We start from the raw sequence: 25,832 nt of genomic DNA, 5'->3' as shown, positions 1-25,832 counted from the left end.
CCCAGGAGGAACAGACTGATTCGGAGGGTGGGGGGAAGTCCATCTTGCATCCTGATCCACGCAGCGAAGGAAAGTCCTCACAGCCCTGAAAGGAAGCAGCGCACCCAGCAGACGGACCCCACCTAGGAACACAAAGGCCGAGGGGCAATGACCTTTCTTGATCATCCATATGATTCCACGGCCTGTGGGATGGTTTGCGCTGCTGCTGTTGGATCATTCAGGAGCTTGAATGCGGGCCGCATTTTGGAGTAAAAAAAGTAGTAGAACATGCTTGGGAATCAGACTAGGCTGGGTTCAAATCCGAGCGCTGCCACTCATTAACCACGACCTTGAGCAAATCACTGTCACTTATCCACCTTGCAGGGCAACTGAGAGGAATCCAGAAGCCAAATAATAACTATGAAATAGCTAGCACAGGCTGGCATAGAGCAGGTGCTTGATACGGATGATATTTTGTTATCATTATTACTATTATTATTATTATAGCTCTGCGTTGAAACACACGTGTAAAGACAGCCCACATACAGGAGGGTCTCCTAAGTAAAGAAGTAAGAACATCACTCATATATTGAAAAAATATTTTAAGTTACCTACTGGGTTGCGGGTACCGTGTAGGCAGCTAAATCACAAGAGAGACCTGGGTCTACTTGGAAGTCATGCAAGATGGATGTCCTGAAGGGGAGCTGGAGAAACAGCTGTTTTACGGTGAAAAGAGCCCTCAGTAGAAGGAAGAGCTTGGGCAAAAACCCAGAGATGACAGGAGCAAAGAATGCTTCATTTGAGGATCTGAAAGTAGCCCAGTGCTGTCAGAACTCAGAAACTAAGGGCTGGGGAGGATCAATAATAGAATAGATAATTAATAATGGAAGGACAGCACCCTTAGCCCTGGTCTTCTGGCAAATAGAGTCTATGGCAATGACTGAGATGCCTCACTTCACATAGGATGTACAAGCGCAGAATGGCGAGGATGAGACACAAGGAAGGTTTGAGGCAATGCAGTACGCACCTTAGTGCATTGACTATACTTTGTAATGCACCACAAAGTGACATGGCAGACTGTCCCCGGGCTGCAAGGAGGGATTGCACACTGGGGCAGTTCCTGGGAGACAAGAAGAAGGGAGATTTATCTGCCCAGCTCTTTTTCCCATTTCCCATTGGTAAAAATTCACTGCTTTCAGGTCGCTTCATCTGTCCCTGCAGTGGCCACTCAGAGAGTCATCTCTCTCCCCAGGATGCAGTATCGTGTGCCAGTCTGAAAGAGGAGGCAGAGTCCAGCACACTAGCATGAAGGCCAAGAGACAGCAAGCTGGAGGCAGGCGAGGGCGTCTGCAGGGATATTCAAAGCCTGTGTGCTGGCTCAGGGGGAGCATGAATTCCAGAGAGGAAAGGGAGGAGCACCGTCTTTATTGATTGCTGTAGCACAGGCTGCTGGTGTTCACTCATGTGCCATTCTCCTTTTTTCTATTCGGCTAAACTATATTTCCCATATCCCCACCTCTACCCATTGCATTTAAGTGGGAGCCTGTGACTGATTCTGGCCAATGAACCATAAGCAAAAATGATGTATGCAACATGCTCAGGGCTGGCTGGAATGCCTCCTGCAGTCTCTTCCACTGTCTTTTTCTCTCTTGTCCTCCAAGGCTATAGAAGACAGCCTGGGGCCAGGCACAGTGGCTGACACCTGTAATCTCAACACTTTGGGAGGCTGAGGCAGGAGGATAATCTGAGGTCAGGAGTTCAAAGAACAGTCATGGTGAAACCCTGTCTCTACTAAAAATCCAAAATTAGCCAGGCATGGTGGCGCAAGCCTGTAATCTCAGCTACTCAGGAGGCTGAGGCAGGAGAATCACTTGAACCCGGGAGGTTGCAGTGAGCCAAGATCACACCACTGCACTCTAGCCTGGGCGACGGGAAAAATTCCATCTCAAAAAAAAGGAAGACAGCCTGGGAGAGTCACAGGGTAGAAGCCTGGCTCCTCAAGTCACCCCCTAGAAAGCAGTAATTCTGAAGAACTGCCCCACTAGAAACACCCTCACTAGACTTTGAGTAAGTGAGGAATAAACTTAGATGGTGTTGAGGTGCTGAGCTAAGGGGTTGCTTGTTACATGAAGTAGCATCACTGTGCCTTAATGGATACCTGAGCCCATGATGCTCCACAGGTACTGTGCTAGGTTAGCCCAAGTCAACCTCACGACAACCCCAAAAGAGGGAATTAGTATCCCCATTTTGTAAGTGAGGAAATGAGATTCAGAGAAGTTGTCACTTGGTCAAGTTGACACAGCAAGTAAAGGAGGAGCTTGGATACAAACCCAATCCTGGTTTCCTCTTTCCACTGAGTCATTCTGCCTGCTCCCCTGGAGTGGGGAGTGATGTGGGAAGAGAGTGGAGGAAGACGCACATTCCTGGCTTTGAGTGGGCCAGCCCAACCCCGCAGAGGAGTCCAGACACTGGTTTCATCCTCGTTCCTGCTCCAGAAAAACACTAGAGTCAACTGCCAGTGAGAGAAACTCTGGAGAAATCAGTAGGAATGACTTGGTCACTCAGAGTCCCCTCTTTTATGCTTCGTGGGACAGAGTGATGGAGAAATTGGGAGGAGACTCATAATTAGCAATCACAGGGGTTAAATTAAAAAGAAAAAAAAAAACACCACTTAACCAGTCAATGAAATTAGATAAAATTTTCTGCTAGTATTTATACAAAGATCTAATGCTGCCCTCTACAATAAAGGCTCTATATGGCTTGCAAGATACAGTAAAATTAATTGTATATTGGGCTGCCAGGCACTGTTAGAATGGTGTGTTTATTTAAACAGTACCAGAGCTTCGAACATTGAGTTGTAAAGGCCCAGTCGCTGTGAGGGGCTTGAGGAAGAGAAGCTCAGGTCCTTGCATTCTCCCTGGGGCCAAGTAAGAGCTTTTATGGTTGTATATTCTGTTGGGTGTTTTTCCTTTAACAGCCCCTCCTGACAACACCTGGCAGAGCCCTGAACATGAATAGATGGGATCTGAATCTGAGTTTTTGCTCCATAGCAAGTCAGAAAGGAATTAGAAATGACTGTCTTTACTTAAAACCTGGATGAGGACAGTTTCTATATATACGGATTCAGACTAGATAAAGGATGTCAGGTTCAAGTTCATTGAAGAAAAGACAAAAATGAGCTCCAGCAAGCTTGATTGGGAGAAATCAGGACACTGTGAAGAGGTGGCTCCCTGTTCACCAAAGGTAGTGTCAGGTTGTTGCTAGGAAGCTGCTTCCCAGACAGGGCTATGTTTCCCTGTCTCCCTGGCACCTAGGTGGGGCTGTGGAATGTCACCAATGGGATATGAGCAGAAGTCCCAGGTGACTTTTTCAGACCAAAGAACTTGAGAAGCAGAAGTGCCTGCAATCCCCCTCCTTTTTTCCTTCTGCTAGCTTCCTGTGGAAGAGCACAGTCACCTGGAAATTGCATGTTAAAGGTCACAGTGCCACAAAATAAAAGGAGCCTGAATCCCCGAATCACCACCTGGAGACGAGCTAATGGCCAGTTAGGTAGATCTGTTTCAGACTTAAAGTGAGTGCAAAGTAAACTTCTATTATGTTTATGCCATTATATTTTGGGGATTTTTTAAGAGCAGCTAGTATTAAACCAATACAGTAACATTAAGTCCTAAGATTGAGGAACATTACCTTCTTTTTACATGCATTAATGTGTAGCAAATATATTGCTGCTTTCACCTACTATGCCCACTGGAAATGTTATTAGGAGATTATAACATTTTTATCATTCTTTCTGTGGCCTCAGAATCCTTCTTACATTGTAATTATTACCAATTTATTATGATTTTCATGAAGATGCAACTGAGAATAATACCTATTCCAACACAACTGTAAGTTTATTGAGACAGGTGTTTACAAATCTATCATGTAGCACATCATGAAAACAGGGCAGCAGCTCAAAAATGTTGCTGAATGAGTGAATTAATTAATTAATTAATAGGTGTTCTGCAAAGATCTTATTCTGATATATTTGCAACCTTCCTTGGGTCAGAAAACTGCTAAAAACATGGGAACTGATAATTATCATAATAATTAAACTCTGATATTGAGACTCCTAATGGATTTGAGGGAGACTTCCTAGAATGGTAGGTCTGTAGTCATTGATGACCTCTCACACTTTACTTTACCTTGCCTATACAGAAAAAGCAATCCAAATTGTTCAGATCTGCTTTGAGATCCAGTGTCAGAAGACATGAGGGGGAATACCCCTCTGTTGTTTGAGTGGTGTCTTGAATGTCATAGGTAGTTAAACTGTTTAACTGGAGTCCTCCAAGAATATATGTATACAGCAGTGCTGATGGTTATCCCTTTCCTTTGTAAAGCACGAACTGCAGTAGCTGGACTCTTGCATCCATAATCTCATTTGATTATTGTATCTATTTAAGTAAAGAAAACAAAAGGAAATACACCCATTTAACAGATGAAGAGAGAATCCCAGAGGGGATGTGACTTAATAACATCACAGAATATTAAAGATAAACTCAGGTTCAGAACCCCGGACTTTTTCATTTATTCATTCAGCTAATATTCAATGCACACTTATTGGTCAGGCATCTACTGGCCCCTGGGTCTCACTTAATTTATCAAAATGTCATGCTTCCACAGTGCAGATGGATATTTCATCACACACTCTCACGTTTGGCATTTTATGAAGTACAGTCCTTTCCCTTCCCTTTCTTCCTTTTCCTGGTGGAAGGAAAACAAGCAAATTTGATCTGAGCCTTGAAATGCCCCTACTTTTTCTTATCCCAAAGAACATCATATGCTGAAAGGGTCTATCTAAGCACAATCCTGTTACTATTTCAGGAAGCATTAAATAATTACATTAATTTATCAGACTATTATGAACAAAGTTGTAGGAAGGACATCACATGGGAACAAAGCATTGAAGCCCACTTCTAGAAATATGCACAGTTTTGAATGTGGCTGGAAATAATGAAGAAGTGATCTAAATTCAAGAATTGGACGGTCTTTGGTGGGCCCCCAAGAGTCTGGAAGTGTTCTCTCAGTGTCTTAGCCTAGGTTTCAGATTTACAATTTGAAAAATGCAGCTGTCAGTTCAGAGCCTATATCCATACACACCACAATCCAGCTTTTCTGGCTACAAGCTGTTGTGGCATCTGAGATAAACATGGGACAATCTCATGTGGAACTGGCCGCTTGGTCACTTCTCCTCACTTTAGGACACTCTGATCCAGATGCTGACTTCCAGCCTAGGCTATTCTCATCAACACAAGAAGGTAGGGAGCTGAGGATGTCCACTAGGGGCCATTCCTTCAACCACTGTGAGATGCGCAGAAGCGCCAATTCCTTGACTGATCCCCAGAGGAGTAGAAATTCTCCTGGAAGAAACCGGATGGCATTGTGACTTGAAAGTTAACTGTCACAGAAAAATAAGAGTTTAGAGATCTTGGAGCATATAATACCTTTTTATTTAAAAAAAAAAAAGATCCTTAGAGAATTTGCTTTTACGGCTCTCCAAGATTACTGATCCAATCTCGTTTTTCCCCCCTACCCTGAAGGTACTCTTTATTCCCCTCCTCATAAATCCCTAACCACACCATTTTTATTCCTGCTTCCCCAACTTTGCATAAACTATTCTTCCCTTCTATCTGTTGAAGCAAGTCCTACCCAGTCTTCTAAGGCAGTTTCAACTTTGGCATGGAATCACTTCTTTCTCCTAAACTTTCTACAACCTGGAGACAGGAGTCCACACTACCCCATTCATTATCTCCCTGTGTTTATCATTGTTTTATGAGAAAAAAATGCTCCTTCCCCAATAATGCTACAAGCTCCTTTGGGAAGCATGGTCTTTGAATTTGCAGCCCACCTGTGTGAGCCTCTTTCTTAGGACTTTGAAAAGTTACTGAGAGGGAGAGGAGAGGCTGAGTTTCTCTGCTTTCTCTTAGGCCACCCCACTTGCAAGGAAGTCACCATTTTTAGTTCCCTGACCTATGTGCAGGGATGCCTAGGAGAATTGTATTGTGTGTTATCTCATCAACTTTCTGAGATTATAAGCATTGTGCAAAACAGGCAATATATCTTATACCTTTTGAGTACATAAACTAAATACTCAATTAAAAAAAAATTAAATGTTGCTGTTTTTGCTGTTGTCTTTTGGACAATGCATGTGGCCTGTGTCCTCACGGGCCTCTATTATTAGAGGCTATATTCTAAAGAGTTAATCCAAATTTTGGATTTAAGTGGGTTTGCCATCTGCTATGTATGGTTTTCAATACAAAACTTTTTGAGTATGAGACAATCTGTACAATTCTCCTAGGCGTCCCTGCACACAGGTCACTAAAAATGGTGGCATCCTTGCAAACGGGGTGGCCTAAGAGAAAGCAAAGAAAATCAGCCTCCTCCTTGTTCAGTAACTTTTGGAAGTCCTAAGGAAGAGGCTACACACAGGTGGGTTCCAAATTCAAAGGCCAGGCTTTCCAAAGGAGCCTGCAGGGTTATTGAGGAAGGAGCATAAATTATGGCAGTAGGTGGCATTTGTGCCTGCTGTACCCACCAACCTATAAAGGACCTTAATCAATTGCCCCAGTCCTCTCACGCCTCAGGCTGGCTGAGGGCCAGGCAGACCTCCAACATGAAACCCAGCAAATGTGATCTGGGCCTTGCTCTGCCCCCACCTTTTTCCTCCCTCAAAGGGGATTCTGGTGCCAGCACCATATGTTGAAAGGGCCCAAGCACAATCCTATTACCATTGCAGGAGGCATTAAATAATTACATTAATTTACCTAAATATGGAAAAAAATCTTTACAAATCGGGGACACTTGGCAGATTTTCCAGCTGCACATTTTTTGCTTGGCACAGCACATTGTCCTGTTGGGTTCCCATTGCTACTTGGAGTGTTTCCTTTAATTGTGGGCCACATGCCTTCTCTTGTTCTGTTTAATTTTCTCAGAGCTGGTTCCACATTCCAGCTACAAACATATTATAGGAAAAAAAAATACCCACAAAAGTATGGATTGTGCTTGAGTGTACCCTAAGGGAGCGTGCATAAAAATAGTAATTTCTTGTATATGAAACCTTCCATGGGGCGGTCTTTCACTAGATTGCTTTGCAAAAAATAAAAGGTTGAAGGGGTGGAAAGAGGGAAAAGGGCAAAAGAAGGAAAGAAATAAAACTGGGAGATTAGAAAGGGGTTATGTAATGGAGTGGGAGTGAACACACATTGGAATTCCATGTGTATGAAGATGGTGAACTAGACTTGTGTTTGGTGGACTTGTAATGGAAAGCTCCACCAAAGAAAAGTCTGCATGTTCAGGGTCAACACTTGCTGTTAACTATCTCTGGTCAGTGTTTTCACTGCCAAAGCTTGTTGTGTCTAAATCACAGACCTCCTGCCATGGAATTCGAGGGCTGAAGTGCAGATAATATTCACAGCGACCCCACTTCCCTGACTCAGCATGTCCTCACAGGAAAGCCACAGAGAGTGACTGCCACCCACACAGCCCAACTTCAGAGGCTGAGGAAAGGGAGGCCCTGGCCTCTTACAAGTTCCCCTGACCTGTAATTTCAGAGACTGCCTGAAATTCCCTTCCTTGGGATAAGGACTTCTAGAAGGTGCTTCTCAAATCCTCGGTGTCTTTTGTTTTTAGTCTACTGAAGACCAATATTATTATTATTGGTAGTAGTAGTATTTTGTATCACAGCACGTGGATGTCTCAGTAAGGTCAGGTTGCTGGATTACATTTCTAAGTACTTCCTCTGTATTTCTAGCCTTGCCTCATCATGGATAGGTAGCAAGCAGGGAATGAGCATCATTTTGTGGCCTACACCTTGAGTCACTCAGTTCTAGACACAGGGAGATGAGATTCAGCTAAACTGGCCCCTTCCAAGAGAGGGTGCCCAGGGACTTGCACTGACAGTGGGGGTAGATGACAACTGTCACATCACAGAGAAGAAGCAGCTGGAGCCCCGGAGATGAACCTTCCCAGCTCCCAGAGTTTCCAAAGCATCCATTGAGCCTGCAAACAGCATTGGTAACTGGCCTTCTGCCGTTGTCTCTGAGGTCTGTGGGCCAGGGTAGCTGGAAAGGGCTGAGCATTCTTTTCTAAGGTAATGTGTCTTGCCTTGTTAAAACGTAATAATAGACAGATAAGACTTTAGTGAAAATATATTAGAGAAGCAAAGAAGTGTGATTTTTTTAAGTTCTTACTTCCCTTCCCAGAAATGGTACAGGCCCCATTCGGCAAAACCCTGTGCTAGTCTGAAGTCACAATCCAGTGAGGCTTCTGGCTGTAGACATGATAAAAGGCTTCATTTTCTGACTTAACCACACTCTTGCTTATCTCCTCATCTCCAGCCCATGGTGGACACTGTGACTTCTCCCTTTTCCTGTTGCTCATTCCTGCTGTGGCTAGATGACACTTTCTGATCTATCCTGCAGCATCAGCATCGCTGTCTATAAGTTTGTGATACTGGTTTGGCTCTGTCTGCACCCAAATCTCATCTTGAATCCTACTCCCATAATTCCCACGTGTTGTGAGAGGGACCCGGTGGGAGATAATTTGAATCATGGGGGCGGTTTCCCCCGTACTGTTCTTGTGGTAGCAAATAAGTCTCACAAGATCTGATGGTTTTATCAGGTGTTTCCGCTTTTGCATTCTCCTCATTTTCTCTTGCAGCCTCCATGTAAGAAGAGCTTTTTGCCTCCCGCCATGATTCTGAGGCCTCCCCAGCCATGTGGAACTGTAAGTCCAATTAAACCTCTTTTTCTTCCCAGTCTCCGGTATGTCTTTATCAACACCATGAAAACGGACTGATATAGCTTGTTAGAAATGCAGAACCTCAGGCCCTGCTCTTTTCCTGGAGCTGTTTCCTCAGATTCCACAAGTTAACAATATCCTCAAGAGATTTTTATATACATTAGAGTTCCAGACAGGTTGCTCTAGGAAGCTCTCACAGTCCCCTATCACCTGCATTTGGCGCTCCCTTCTGCCATGTGGGAGAGGGTATATTCAAGCAGGACAACTGAAGAAAGTTGAATGATGGGAAATCAACAAATTGAAGTAATAAGGCTAGCAAATCAGGGAGGTGCCATCACCCCTAACTCTGAGAGGGCAAAGACAAGAAGTCAGCAGAATCCTAGAAGCTGTGCGAGGGAGCCCTCTGACGGCAAGTGTGGCCCTCAGTGGAGGAAGAGGGGAATGTACACTTCCCCAGCCAAGGGGAAATAGATACCCCATCTCTCCCTCATTTCCCCCTCTATCTGCTGTGAATGTCTTTGTTAGGCGTTGGAATGTGGCCCTTAAACTGAAGTTCTAAGCCCCAGGACCTCAGAATGTGCCCTCATGTGGAAATAGGGTTGCTGCAGATGTAATTAGTTAAGAAAAGTCATGCTGGAGTAAAGCAGGCCCTTCATCCAATATGAATGTGCTTATGAAAAGAGGAGAGATGCAGAGACAGAAGCATAGGGAGAGGACAGCCATGTGACCACAGAGGCAGAGACTGAAGTGAGGCATCTACAAGCCAAGGATTGCTAGAAACACCAAAAGCTGGAAGAGGAGAGGAGGGACTTCTCTGCAGGTTTCAAAGGAAGCATGATCTTGCTGATACCTTGATCTTGGACATCTGGCCTCCAGAGCTATAAGACAGTAAGTTTCTGTTGTTTTAAGCCACTTGGTTTGTGGTACTTTGTCAAGGTAGCACGAGCAAAAGAAGATAGCTTTCCATTGGCCAAGTCCAATCAAAAGCCAGAGGAGAAAGGATCCTGCCGAAGCTATTCATAAAAGGATGGGAAAGGTGGAGACTGAATCTTCAGGGGAAAATAAAAAGTATCCAGTAGGTGGGGACTATGAGATTAGATTGATGGAAAGGTATTAGGTTAAAAACTAAACAAAATTCTCTTTTTGTAAGAGTTACCAAACCTGGCTTTTGGTAACTCCCCTCCCTGGATGTATGAAAGAATCCTGGCTGCTCCCTCCAGTATGTGAGCAGGAGGCACATGAGCAAACCTGTTGATATCATTTAACCCCTTGATCCAGCAATACCTGAAGCTTTCATCCTTGGAATCCACCACTGTAGATACAATAAAGTCCCTCTTTGACTTGAGCTACTGTCTCCAAACACCTAAATGCCAGAGAATGGTAATATATTTTACTTAATTTCATGGCTCTGAGAAACACAGGGATCCACACTAAGGTCCTTCTGGCCAATCTCAATATCCTCCCTGAGAGAAAGAAAGTGATGCCTTTCAGACAGGAAATCTGTCTAGGATCCTGCCCCCGTGAAAGGGAGTTTTTCATAAATGGAGTATCCAGTTTCTTGCAACTCCTTTTATGAAAAATCAAAAACAACCTAGGTGCCCGACAAAAAGAGATTAGTCAAATGGATTTTCTACATCCATACAATGCAATTCTCCACAGGCAAAAATTATGACATGGAATGATTGTTTTCCAAATGTCCTCTACAAGATCCAAGGTTTCCTCAGAAACCTGCAGAGACAGAGTGGTGTAAATATGTACACTGAGCTACCAATATCATAATCCTGATTTCATCAGAGCATTTTTATTTTGACCTATTTTTATCTATTTGGCTTCCAAATAATATTTCCCTTAAAAGAAGAGTTCCAGGCAATGCCTATAGGCATGTCCATTGGCTTATAGGTGGCTATTATCTACCTTTCACCCCACATGAGTAGCACTGGAAGAGTAATAGGGTAGAAAATTTCTAGGTTTGATGAAGAGCAGAAAAAGGTCTGAGAATGATTTTGCAGACTGGTGACTCAGAGTTCATGTAAAACTGATTCACATGGATTAAGAGGCCAAGTACAGTGAGGAAAAGTCCCTGGAGCAGGAGAAGGGAGAACTGGGTTCCTAGCCCCACTGTCCCAGCAGCAGGTAGTATGCATGAGAAGGTCCCCTCCCTCTGTGCTTAAGGACAAAGCTGTCATCCGCATGACCTCTCAAGCCTGCAAGGACACAACCATATTCTTTAGTACTATGGAAACCCTTATGTGATGTCAGAAAGAAATTTCCAAGGATATCTACAATCATGCAGTCTGCATATCCATTCCTCACTTCAACTTCCCTTATATATTTCCAACTCCTTTTCTGAACATGAGCCAGACAGGCACATAGAAATGGACTATGACTAATACAATTTTAGCTCATCATCTCAACAATCCTGGGAAATAGATTTCATCATAACTGTCATTTTATAGAGGAGGAAACTGAAGCTCAGAGGGGGTAAGCAATTTGTCTAAGGTCACACAGCTAGTAAATGTCAAAACCAGGCTTTGAAGACCTGATGAACTTTTGGTCTTAATGAATATGTACTATAGACCAAAAGATAGAGACATCTTTTCAGGCTTCGAATTTAACAAATTTGAGGATTTAAATAGCTATAGGTATAGATTATATTGAGGGAGGAGAGGGAACAGACAGCTTGTAACAATTTCCAGGGGGTGGTAGAGCTGGGAGAGGTAGTAGACTATGGAATCAAGCCTGCTCATTCCTCATAGATCCAAAGCTCAGAGAGAGGATGTGACTTAACCAAGGTCATGCAATTCTTTGGCATTCATTTCCCAACTAAAACCCAAGATTTTAAAGTCAAGATTAACTGCCCTTAACTCTATAGTTGATAACTTTACCATATTCCCTGAGATGTACTTGTTGTACTTCTTGAGGTCTTGAAGAAGGCTTTTTTTTTATTTTTTAAAAAAATGCCTCTGGTGTTCTGCTCAGCCTAATGAACTCATCCAATTTACCAGACATACAAAAGTGAAACGAATCTGACGCACAATCAGTTAATCCTTTATCTTCCTTGGCGGCAGCCTCGGAAACAGCGGGAGGACAGTCCCCCAGCCTGCAGTGGTGTTACGGATCACAACGGAAGCATATTGTCATCAGATTAATTTTCCAACCCTCCTACCCTAACCACAAAATCCTGAGAGAACGAGTGTCAAATACACTTAATAATTGCATAATTATGACATCTGTTACTCTCCAGCACCTCTTAGTGGAAAATTAACTGAAGAAATAGCAGGTTCAAAGATGTGTTAACACTCTGATAGCAGATTTAATTGAAATATGACGGGGGAGGATAATGGAGATTAAATTAAGCTCTCAGATAATCATCTGACACAAAGATAATTGAGCCAGCCTCTGCCACGTTGATGAACGCTTCAGAGATGCTGTGCAGGGTGGCATTTCGAGTATCTTATCCTTCAGGCAAAATGGAATTCTCCTCCCTCCTCCTTCTTCTCCCTCTCTTGTCATTCAACATTTGTATCCTCCAAATCGATAATGTGAACAGCAGCATAATTGGAAATAAAAGATGATCTGAAATCCACAGGAAATTAGGTTGAGGCGCGTGGAGGAAATACAGTCGCATCCTGGACACAAGGTAGATTTTTATGAGATGTGCCCCTACTCTGCAGTTTCTCCAGGAGTGTTTTCCCAGTGTCTCTGTCCTCAATGGAAAGAAATGGCCATATGTGAGACCGGAAGGTGGTCCATAAACATGAGAATGGAGGAGTCAGTAGGAGGCTTCCTCTGCATTCCCTTACAACAATCACTTTGAGCTCTTTCTCCTCTCCGCGGGAGCATTATCTTGCTTTGTAGGGCAAGTCCAGGAAGCAGTGTGTGACAAAGAATGAGTACCCAGTGCTGGAGGGCATGGAGCAATCCATCGGCAGCTCTTGGTGGTGATGAGTGAGTGTCCTGCGGCAGAGTGTGGGGTGGCATAGCAAGAACAGTTGAAGGCAGGAAGTGGGAAAGCATTCTGGTTACTGTCATGCCAAGGGTCAGCGGCCAACAGTCCGGGAGAGTCTCCTTGCATCTGTCTTCCTCTAACAAGGTAATGCCTCCCTGTCAAAGGGTCGTGAGTGGCAAACCAGTGTAGAGAATAAGGTGGTGTCCTGAAAGGCAGTCTTCAGTCTGCTCCCACTCCACCAGCACTCCAACTACTCAGTTTCAGGTTCAGGATTATATATTAATGGGGTTGATCTGTTTCGCTTAGGTGGAGTCAAAGGAATGTGGTCGCATCTCCTTGAAGCAACTCCATCCCATTTCCCACTTACTCTTCTCTTCCCTGGCATCACCCCGCCCATGAACACCATAAGAATTTCCTAGTCCTGGCTGGGCGCGGTGGCTCACGCCTGTAATCCCAGCACTTTGGGAGGCCGAGGCGGGCAGATCACGAGGTCAGGAGATCGAGACCATGCTGGCTAACACGGTGAAACACCGTCTCTACTAAAAATACAAAAAATTAGCCGGGCGAGGTGGCGGGCGCCTGTAGTCCCAGCTACTACTCAGGAGGCTGAGGCAGGAGAATGGCGTGAACCCCAGGGGGCGGAGCCTGCAGTGAGCTGAGATCGCGCCACTGCACTCCAACCTGGGCGACAGCGAGACTCCGCCTTAAAAAAAAAAAAAAGAAAAAAAAAAAAGAATTTCCTAGTCCTGACCTCTCTCTATGCTATGACATAGTTAAGGGGAATCCCCTTGGGGATGGAGGAGGCAATGATGCAAGTGCCCCTCACTGGGGCCCTAGACATGACACGGGATGGAAAACATTTCCCCTCTCTGGTGCAGCCATGGCTGAAGCCCAGGGTGCCTGCTGGGCCTGAGATGCGGGGCTCTGGGCAAGCTGTGCATTCCAATGGCCACCACATCCTCCAGTTCAGATCCTGACCTTGGTAGTAAGTCCTTCAATGGACAGTGGAGCCCAACAATCAGGGCATTCCTTCCAAATTCTGCCAGAGAACCAACACTCAAAGTAGGTATCTTTGTTCCTACCAAGTCTCCAAGTACAATGCCCAGGATGGCAGGGTAGGGTCTGGCACCCAGAGCCTCATGTATGGCAAAGCTCTCCTTTCACCACCAGCCTTCTGTTTCAACCTCTTCAAAAGTTAATTTAGGACACTCCTACTTCCTCCCTATTTTTGGGTTTGGAATAGAGCCCAATATTCTGAAAGATTACAATAATGTTTAATTTGGGTGGAGAACAATGAGGGTCTCCATTCCATCTCTTCCTTCCTGGAAGAATTCCATAAATTCTATAAGTATGTTTCCCCAACTGCTGGATATCGGCAATAAATTCCATGTCATCAGACCCCTAGTTAACTTATGATGGCAAAGTTTGAAAGATGGTCTTGTCCCATCTCTCCTATTACTTTTGTCCCAAATTGTTAATTTATTGAAGCATAAAAAAGCAAGGCATCTCATGAGAAAGAGACTTAAGGGTTTGTTTTAATCATCCTCCTGTAGTCAAGTAATATGGCACCAGAAATTGTCTTCAAAGAGAAGATTCCCGACTCTCTTCTGACCTCCCTTTTTATCTACAGGATGGGTGTGTGTGGCCCATAAATCAACTGGACGCACTTCCCTTTGTTTGCACGCTGCCACCGACACAGGCTTGCTATGTAGAAGAAGAAATTTTGCTCAGAGGAAACTAGAAAACCTGAACGTGTACACAATGCTGACATATTTTGTTGCTTTCACCCCTCTTAAGAATTTCTACCATTCCTTTGAGAAGTTGATTATTTTTAAAACTGTGTATCATTTTGTCTTCTTGGGCAAATTGCACAGTCAATGATATGTTTCACTGAGTATGTAAATCCCTTTTACATATTTCAAAATAATATCTAATTAAAATGTCAAGGTTATAGCTCATGAGGCTAGAGTGGACAGGGCTCCGCCCCCTCCCTCAGCCTCTCAAAGTAACATTTAAAGTATGTCCTATAATTAGGAGCAATTATAAATTCCAATTAAAAAGAAACCTGCATAACTCTGACGGTATTTTTCTTTGATGTTACTGGCTTTAATTTATGTGCTTGTTGCACCAAATTGTCTTCACTTCCTCAGATATGTTCTCAGACAGAAAAGGCTTCCAAAACTGCAAAGAGAAAAACAGGTCAAATCTGAGAAAAGTAGAGAAGTTCATTAAAAAGGGTTATTGCATCTATAACTTCTGGACTTGGTGCTCATTGATTAGAGATTAAACATCATCCTTTGTACTACTCAGATTGGGATTTTTAATTAGGATGTCATTATTACACAGATATACTGAATGCCATATTGATTTTTGAGACCTTTTGAAATAATAGCACTGCTTATGCAAAATGAAAATCATAATAGATTATTGACTTCTTCAGGAGTTTTGATCCAAGGGTACCTCCCCAAAGTCAACATTTTCAATATTTTCAGTTTTATGCAAAGAGATGCTCATAATTAGGCTTATATTAAAAGTTTGTGCATATTGACTCTGTGTCATTAATGTCGATGGCATCACATTGATTACCCTTGAATTATAACAGCAGTGACATTGCTGGTTGCTGCATTGTTTACATACCATATAGCCTTTGTCTTTGCTTTTGTTTAATTTAAAAAGTGTTCATATTCAACATGAGTAGCATGCTTGATTCACAAGATCAGAGGTTCAACAACTTTCTCAATTCGTAGTGCCCTAAGTGGCTCAGTAATTTCTTCATAGTGCTCCTAGTTCAAAAGAATTACCCATCAGTTCCCTTTAGTAAGTAGTCAGGGCCAAACAACTCAACAAGTATGAACGTCCAAAAAACTTAATGGGCATTTTTTAAAATTACACATTTGTAAGAAAAAAATCTGTTTATTTTATTCTCCAATATTCGGAATTACTAATGAGATGTCTGCAATGTGTCAAGTCTTAACATCAGATTGGACACCACCACCATTTCCTGTTCCACACTGATCTTCACATGGTTCTTGCTTTTTAACACAACCTCTGAAAACCGAGCCTCACAAAGGTAGACTATCTTATTTTATTTATTTATTTATTTATTTATTTATTTATTTGAGATGGAGTCTCGCTCTGTCTCCCAGGCTGGAGTGCAGTGGCGTGATCTCAGCTCACGGCAACCTCTACCTCCCAGGTTCAAGCAATTCTCTGCCTCAGCCTTCTGAGTAGCTGAGATTACAGGCTACCACCACCATATCTGGCTAATTTTTGTATTTTTAGTAGAGACGGGGTTTCACCATGTTGGCCAAGCTAGTCTTGAACTCCTGACGTCGTGATCCACCCACCTCAGCCTCCCAAAGTGCTTGGATTACAGGCTTAAGCCACCGCACCTGGCCTAAAGATAGGCTATCATCCAGAAAAATATACTGTGATCTAATGTTAAAAATAAGTTAAAACTACCTCAAGCTAGTAGTTTGCACAGTGTCTGACAAATGTTACTGTGTTTTCCTCAAAAATTTAAAACATCAGACAGTCCTCGTGTGAATTCACTGCAGCATACTGGGTGCCTTGGTGCACAGTTTGGAAATTGAGGCACAAGAATTAACGTTTCTTGATGTCATGAAATATACCATGTCCAGGCCAGGCGCAGTGGCTCACACCTGTAATCCCAGCACTCTGGGAGGCCGAGGCGGGTGGATCACGAGGTCAGGAGATCGAGACCATCCTGGCTAACACGGTGAAACCCTGTCTCTACTAAAAATACAAAAAGTTAGCTGGGCGTGGTGGTGGGCACCTGTAGTCCCAGCTGCTCCAGAGGCTAAGGCAGGAGAATGGCGCGAACCTGGGAGGCGGAGCTTGCAGTGAGCCGAGATCATGCCACTGCACTCCAGCCTGGGTGACAGAGCAAGGCTCTGTCTCAAAAAAAAAAAAAAAAAAGAAAAAAAGAAATATACCATGTCCATATCCATATTTTCTGTGCCTAGCATGGGACTAATGTACTCAGTAAACATTGTTTAAAGAACGTTGCTTTTGGTTAACACTTTTCTAGTTTAGATTACTTTAATCACAGTACCACAATTTGATAACATATATCCAATGTATATATAGTCACTACCAATGCAGAGGAATATATTTTCTTACATACACTCAAAGAGCTTAGGTGGAGGAAATTGATGGAGTCATCTCTATTTGAAATGTCTTATAGATATTTCTCTGTGAAGAAAGCTTTTATCTCTAGGATTCCTAGATTTTCTCTAAACTTAGGAAAATGCTTAAAAAGTTCCATTACCTGCTTGCTCCCTGATATGGTTTAGCTCTGTGCCCCCACTCAAATCTCATGTCAAGTTGTAATTCTTGCCTGTCAGAGGAGGGGCTTGGTGGGAGATGATTGGATCATGGGGGCGGACTTCCCCCTTGCTGTTCTCGTGATAGTAAGTGATTCTCACGAGATCCTATGGTTTAAAAGTGTGTCACTTCCCCCTTTGCTCTCTCTCTCTCTCTCTTGCTCTTCCATGGTAAGACGTGCCTTGCTTCCTCTTTGCCTTCTGCCATGATTGTAAATATCCTGAGGCCTCCCCAGCCTTGCAGAACTGTGGGTCAATTAAACCTCTTTTCTTCATAAATTTCCCGGTCTCAGGTAGTTCTTTATAGCAGTGTGATAATGGACTAATACACTCCCTAAGACATTACAAACATACACAGAAGTAAGTGTATGAGCCAGAAATTGCTTGGACCACTTGATTTTATCCAAAGGTGGATGAAGGTGCATATGTCCAGAACCAGAGGACTTCTTCCTTGCCTTTAACTTCCCTCTAAGCACAAAGGCCTTGGCCTGTGGCTCCCACATGGATACCGCGTAGTTGAGTGAACCTGAAGAATCATATCCCACACAATGCAGCCTTGGCTAAAAATGAATACCCAGTGGTGTACATATACCCAATGATACAGAAACATAATGGAATAGTATTCAGTCTTAAAAAAGGATACAGTCCTCATCCAGCTACAACATGAATGAATCTTGAAAACATGATGCTAAGTGAAAGAAGCCAGCACAAAAGGCCACATGTATGATCCTACTGGTCTGATGCATCTAGAACAGGCAAATTCATAGAGATGGAAAGCAGAATGGAAGTTATCAGGGGCCGAGGGCAAGTGCATAGAGAGTTATTGTTTAATGGGTGCAGAATTTCTGTTAGGGATGATAATAAAGTTCTGGAAATGGATAATGGTGATGACTGCACAACTTTGTAAATGTACTTACTGCCACTGAATTTTACACTTAAAAATGCTTAAAATAGTAAACTTTATATTATGTGTATTGTACCATTTTACCATGCACAGACACAAAATTGCCCAGCCTGGAGAATGAGATTTGCTTAAAAAGATGTCACCAATAAATAAAGTTTAGAAAATAAGACTGTCGCAGCTACCACATTGTCTAAGTCATGAAATGCCCAATAAGAACAGGGATTGGCAAACTTTCTGTCAAAGGATCAGATAGTGAATATTCTAGGCTTTACAGACTGCAGGGTCTGTCTTACATCCCTTCAAGTCTGGCCTTGAGTCTGCAAAGTCACTGTAGGAAACATGTAAATGAATGAGCATGGCTGATTTCTCAGCCAATTTTTATTCATGGACACTGAATTTGAATTGCTTATAATTCTCACATATCGCAAAATATTGTTCTGTTTTTGACCTTTTTTCTAATCACTTAAAAATGTCAAAACTATTCTTAGCTCATGGATCTTATAAAGTGAGACAGATTTGGCCTCTAGGCCGTAGTTTGCTGATCCCTGAGCTAGACTCCCAAATCAAGGCTGAGACAATACCTTACTGGTAACATGTGGAATCTCTTCCAATATTGGAGATGGTTTTCCATGACGAGTGGGAAACGTCCTCCTTGGAAAACCTGTTCTCCAGTGGCTCAGGCAGCATGAGGCGTTCTAAAATTGAGACAAACCTGAAGTTGGTGCTCATTTTCCCTCTTGAAACTTGGCCCCACTATCGGATCAGGCCCCTAGGGCTAGCAGGATGCTCCATTGATCCAACCAGGGAGAAAATCCATTTGATTCACTACAGGATGCTAAGAATGCTTTTTAACATCTCTTACAGGATTATTTTTTTTTTTACTGCAACAGACACTTCAAATAAAGCAAAAAGCATATGCAAGAAAAAAAGAATGAAAGAAAAAACAACGATTGTGGTAAAATTTATAGAAAGCATATTCTCAGGAAGGGAAATTTCCCTTGCTACTAAAATAAAATGCCAGGCATAATTTTTTAAAAATAGTAATGGCATACTTTCTGGAAGGAAATTTGCAATGAAAGAGGGTAGGGGCTTCCCAACACTACTAAAATAAAATGATTCAGGCATCTACCTCATTGTATACATGACCAGATTCGTTGGATGAGTATAATTTAATTCAGCAAATTTTACTGAGCATCTACTTTGAGTTAAACACTTGAGACACAAGGTTCCCTCATGTTCATACTTTGAATATTCAATTCATATTCTGAGTTTGTTTGTTGGTTTGGAGGGGTGGCTGCTGAAAGAGGGTGGGTCGCAAGGTATAAATTATTCCAGATTTTCTAATTATAAAAGCTTAGTTTATATCATAGCTGTTCCTGCCTCCCAGAGCCCTTAAACAAGAGGCATTTCTTCTCATATCAACTGCTGCTGTTTGAAAATAGAGCCCCTGGTCAGTGACTCTAATATCCCCTGCTGGGCAACGGACAGAGGGATGCAGTAGGGGGCCCTCTCTGTGTCCACGTGCCTGGAGTGCTCCTTCAAATGGCTCAGAGATCCCTTTGAGATTCAAGGGCTGCTGATGGGGGAGCGTCACTGCTTCTTTGAACTTGGCCTTCTTCTAATTTTTAACATCTCTCCCTCTTTAGTTCTCAGATTCCTCCTCTCATTTTTGTGTCTGAAGTCTCTGTATTAGCTTGTGGTGCCATTTCATCAACACATTAGATTACGATTGGCTCTAAATAATTTAAATATTTGGTTACAAAAAGACAGCCACAGCCTGTATGTCCAGCTGAGCTCAGAAAGACCTTCCTTCATTAGTTCTAACTTTATTTCTCATAAAATAGGAGGCCATTTGAGTAAAATGATAGCGGAAAAATTTTTAAACAGAACCAGCAAATAAACATGGTCTTTATGAGTTGTAACTTAATCCCCAGCTGATGTCATGTTTCATGTTTCAACTGCCAGAAAATGCCTGACATCTATATATCAGGCAGATTTATGGAGACTTCAGGGTAAGAGTTAAGAGGATCCCTTAAATAAGGATAGTGTGTTGGTCTGGGGGTAATTTGGAGCCGCTGTTATCCATAGATTGAAATGCGCACATTTGGGTAAATTATAGGAATATGCCTTTCCACTTAATCTCTTTTTTATGTTCCAAAAGTCTTTAGATCTGGGAGGCGGATGCATGAGGTAAGGGAGGAGGGGGTGGGGAGAGACAGAGAGAGAATGAGAGAGCACTCAAAATATGATTCTCTTTTGCCCCTATTTGGTCATTGATGTTTCTTTGGCAATACTAGAGAGAAAAGCAAAGATCCTGCCTTGCAAACCTCAGAATCATAAACCGCACACGGGCTCTCACCCCACACAAGCATCTCTTGGTGGCAATATGGTTGTGTTGGCTACAGGAGGTGACCAAGGACATGGCACCCTGGTAGTTTCCTATCAAGAAATCCTTGCTAAATCTGCCTATGACAGCAGTTACCCCACAAGGACAGAGTTTTCCCAACATAAACCTCTCTTTATATTGTACAAGTTGGGAGCCAATTATCCTAGAAAAATGGTTTTGAAATAGCCCCAGAAAAAAAATGATTCACTTAGTTTTAACATGCATTGACTGTAGATTTGCACTCAAGTTTCTCATAGGTCTACTCTGGTGAATTAGCAAGAATAAATTATACTAGCTGATGTAACAAACAGCCCCAAATTTCAGTGGCTTAACACAGTAAGGGTCTATCTGTTTCTTATATCATAGACCTACTGGATGTTCAGAAGGTGCATTTCTACATGGTGATTCAAATACCCAGTGTTGGTACAACTGGTGACTTTGTAATCTGCAAAGACTTGGAGTACTCTACCACATACTCAGCATCCTCCTAGGAAATGAAAAAGAGAGAGACAAGCCAGGAGAACTTCATGTGAGGTTTAATGGATAATTGGCCAGACTCGGTCACATGGCTCCATTTTACCTGCAGAAGGTGCTGGAAAATGTGGAGTAGCTCTGATCCCAGGAAGGACAACCGGCTTCCAGCTTCCATTTTGATATAGAAACCACCGTGCTGCACTGCTGAGTGGCTTCTGGGATTCCTCAGAGACTAAAGTAATTGAAATAACAAAAACAAATTTTTTTTTTACATTTATATCTCATTGACAATGGGTTTAATTTTCCTCAGCACTCACACCTATCCTATGAGGGAGGCAAGGCAAGTATTGTTGTCTCTACTTTTACATGGGGCTCTGAGTGGGAGCAGGGACTTGCCTGTGCCCCAGGACACAAAACAAATGGGACAGAACTTGAATCAGAACCCAGGTATCCCTGTATTGGATTTGCAGTTTTTACTACTGTACTAACAGAATAGGAGTAGATGAAGTGGGGAACCGGGTGAGGAAGGAAAGGTGAGCTCCTCAACTGAGTTGGGAACTAGATGGAGTTGGAAGATTAGTTCTGGTTTTATCCAGGGGTTGGTAAGGATTTATAGGATGCTTGAGGGGTGAGACATGAAATGATTTCAGTTCTCTGCTTTGAAGCTAAATGCCAGCTTAATTCAGAGATCCAATCCCTGTATGTTTCCATACACCTTTGTTTTTAATTTCTCATCTTTCTTTCACTTCTTTTCTTTCATTTCTCTCTTTTGGAAGTGAAAGCATCACTTTTTGTTGTGGTATGTGAATATAACAATATTAAATGGTTACAACAGCAGCCAAAGTACAAGAGGGAGAGCTCTTGTGACCTCCCGTAAATGAAAGGTGGCTCTGAAAGAATGAAAAACAGTTACAACAGAACGGACATAATGGGAGGGTTAAGGTTAGAATCCTTGTGTGTGTTGATTTCCACAGCCGGCACAATCGTAATAGAATGTTTTCATCCTTCATGCCACAGAAAGAGCAGAGCTCAAGCCTCTTTGCTCTGGGTATGCAGCTTCAAAGAAGCGTTGTAAGCCTTCATAATCATGATTTCAAAGAGGTTTGTGGAAATGTTTTATTAATTCTTATAAAGAAATCCTTTTTTCTTAATTTTTTTCATTAACTTTAGACATTTACTTGCAATTACATTTGTTCAGTGAATACAATGACAGAAATTAATAATTCATAGCTTTTGTCAGGGAAAATTTAAAAAAAAGGACCGTTGTTCAATCAAATACAACTTTAAATGCACAATCTTTATTTAAATAAGATTTAAAAAATAAATAATGGGGAATGTTATTGTACTTCCTAGAAACCTCTTCTTTTCCAAATTACATCTATGCTATACCCAGTGACATGAAATCTTGGGTTGTTCAGAGTACATCATGAAAATAACAGGTTCAGGTCTAATAATCTAAACTGGGGGAAACTTGACTCCAGCTCAGTATTTGTGGGACTGCCTGGATCTTCTGGGCCCTTGTGGTTGGTGGCAGAGAGTGAGAACATGATAAAGTTGGAAGAAATCAAAAAGATTATGCCTTCTTGAAAACCCTTCCTGTAACTACTGGGGAAATTAAGGTATACAGAGAGATAGTGTATTAGTCCATGGTCGCACTACTATAAGGAACTACCTGAGACTGGGTAATTCATGAAGAAAGGAGGTTTAATTGACTCACAGTTCTGCAAGCTGCACAGGAAGCATGGCTGGTGCAGCCTCAGGAAACTTAACAATCATCATGGAGGGGAGGAGGAAGCAGGCACATCCTACATGGCGGAGCAGGAGACAGCAAGTGAAGGGGGAGGTGCTACACACTGTTAAACAACCAAATCTCATGGGAACTCACTCACTATCACGAGAACAGCAAGGGGGAAGTCCACCCCCATGATCCAATCACCTCCCACAAAGAGCTTCCTCCAACGTTGAAGATTACAATTCAACAGGAGATTTGGGTAGGGACACAGAGCCAGACTGTATCAGACAGGGAGACTTTTGAGTTCACACAGGGAGTTAGTGGCAAAAATGGGCCTGGTGTGTAGGTGTCCTGACCTCTCAGCCCAAGCTTTGTCAATCTGTGATGCTATCTTTATCATTCCACCAGTACCTGCCTAACAAACAGTACCTGTGGATTGAGATTTTAGGTGTGTTAGGCAGACCAAACATTTCATCCCAATTGCCTAGCAACTTATCTGAAATTCTATCACGCTTCCCTTGTTGAAATGCAAATATCTATCACTAGAAATTAACTTAGGTGGAAAAGAAGGGTAGGAAATAAGGCCAAGGCCTGGCAGAAATAAGATGACATGTAGAGTGGTGACAAGCTCTGCAGTTAGGTCAAAAGACAGTGGATGAGATAAGGTCTCTAGGGCTCTGTTCCTCATCCTGCCTGTTCCAACTGATAAGGAGTAAGAATCCGGCTGAAAAATCAATTCTGCCCTTTACTTGTCCCAGTCAAAAGGATGACAATGGACTCTATCTGAAAAAGAAAGAAAGAAAGAAAAGTCAAATTCTTAAAAACTTCCAGGGAATTTCTAGCTCATCAGTAAGACTTGCAAGGGCAGTTTAACGTAATGGTTAAGAATGTCTCTAGGTTTTAATTTAAAAAAAAAAAAAAAAAAGAGGCCGGGCATGGTGGCTCACGCCTGTAACCCCAGCACTTTGGGAGGCCGAGGCAGGTGAATCATGAGGTCAGGAGATCGAGACTATCCTGGCTAACATGGTGAAACCTTGTCTCTACTAAAAAGAAAAAGAAAAAAAAAATTAGCTGGGCGTGGTGGCAGGTGTCTGTAGTCCCAGCTACTTGGGAGGCTGAGGCAGAAGAACTGCGTGAACCTGGGAGGCGGAGCTTGCAGTGAGCCACAGTGGTGCCACTGCACTCCAGCCTGGGTGACAGAGCGAGACTCCATCTCAAAAAAAAGAGAAAAGAAAAAAGAAGATGAGATTTTATTCTGTTGCCCAGGCTGGAGTGGCATGATTATACATCACTGCAGCCTTGAACTCCTGGGTTCAAGCAATTCTGCCACCTCAGCCTCCTGAGTAGCTAGAACCACAGGCATAAGACCCCACACCTAGGTAATTTTTAAATTTTTTTTGTACAGATGGGGGTCTCACTATGTTGCACAGGCTGGTCTTGAACTCCTGGCCTCAATTGATCTGTCTGCCTTGGCCTCCCAAAGTGCTGGGATTACAGGTACTCAGCTTAGGTTTGAATCTTGATTCAGTCAACTAACAGTTCTGTGTTTTGGGAAAACCATTACTAAGATCTCCAAGTCTTTATTTGTAAAATGAGGATGTATCAGTTAGCTATTGTACTGTAACAAACCACCCCAAAACTCAGAGCCTTAAAACAGCAGTTATTTATTCTCACGCATCTGAGGGTTGGCTATGGAGGCTTTGCTTCTCACTGCAGTCTGTGGGTTAGTAGTGGTGACTCTGCTATATGTGTTTCTCATCATCCTCCTGGAACCAGCAGACTAGCTGGTTCTTCTCAAGGTGAGAGCAGAGCTGCAAAAAGGCAGGAAGAAATGTGGCCTTTGAAGGCCACGGCTCAGAACTGGCACTGTGTACTTTTAATTATGTGTTGCTGGCCAAAAGCTAATGTAAAGTCAAGAGATATGAAAGGAAGTTCTGCCCAAAATGAGGCTATGGCAAAAATGTGGATGAAGTGAGCAGTGAAGAATTGGGCCCTCAAATGTAATTTACCATCAAGAATAATAAAAGTACGTTCTCATTGCATTGCCCTCACAATTAGTTTTGAAAGTGTCTGTAAAGTGCTTATGAGGGCTGTGCCCTCTCAGAGAATAGTAGGATGCCTGGAGGTGGGCCCTTTACTGACCTCTCAGTAAGGTCAGTAATGAGGCTGCAATGAAAAATTTGGGGCTAAGGATTTTCCTCTTTGATTTGGGCAGCTGTTAGAGGGGGTGTCTTCCGAAGGTGAGGAAATGTGCAGTCTTCCTGGAACCATCAATTTCCTGCTTCCAAGTACAGTATTGGTCCTTACCTCACACACCAAAGAAAACAAATGGATTTGATTAGCAAATACTTTCATTTACATCCTAATTGAAGTCTCTGGGACTTCCTTGTTTTGGAAAATCCCATTTTAATGCACAGCACATCAGGTAGCCAAAAGAATTTCCTCTCCCATCAGCTACCCTGTCCCTCCCAAACCAGGGAGTTTATCCACCATTTTCTCACCAGTCCCCTCAGTCTGTTTCTAGATAGATGTATCTAGGCTGATGGCTGGAAGATTCTCCTGTAGGTTTTGACTCATCCCATGAATCACTCAATCCCAATGCATTTACAACAGAGGCAAAGGACAGCTTTCAGTGGTGCCCCGTCCAGATGTCCTCGCTCTGTGGAGCTATCTACTCCCTGCCAGGACCCCTGAGATGCAAAGCCCACTCTCCCTGGTAGAGGCTGCTGCAGCGAAACTAAATTGTAGCTGAGAAGGTGACCACTTGGCCATCTGAAAAGTCTGACCGGTTGGCACACTGTTGTCTCCAAATGAGCCGGCAGGAAACGGGGTTTCCTAAAACTTGGTTTTAAAGCACTTAGAACAGGAAACCATTTCCCATGCATGTTAGATCTCTCTAATGACCAGCTAACTAGAAACAGGCTATCTTAATACTCTGCCCCGAGCCATTACAAATGGCTTTCTTTCCAGACTTCATTAGAATATTTACTGCGATTTAGATAGAAGACTTTTGACACTGCAGTCATAAAATTTACAGGGAACCATTTTTTTGTTTTTTGTTTGTTTTCCTTTTTTTTTTTTTTTTCAGTCTAAGAAGAACTTGGAAGAAGTGAGGAAAGCCCTGGACTCCCCCAGCCACCAATTTCACTCATTAGTGGCCTTTGTGTCTCATGACCTCTAGTTAAGAAAATAAACATCCCTGTGGTAGTCCAATAAATTGCCTTCAGAAAAAAACAGCTCGATCTCTTTTTTGTCAACTCCTGCCTCTTTCAGAATTACAGCAA

The sequence above is a fragment of the Pan paniscus genome, chromosome 18 (genome assembly GCF_029289425.2).
Source record: "Pan paniscus chromosome 18, NHGRI_mPanPan1-v2.0_pri, whole genome shotgun sequence".
NCBI lineage: Eukaryota > Metazoa > Chordata > Mammalia > Primates > Hominidae > Pan > Pan paniscus.
This window is presented reverse-complemented; position numbering follows the sequence as displayed.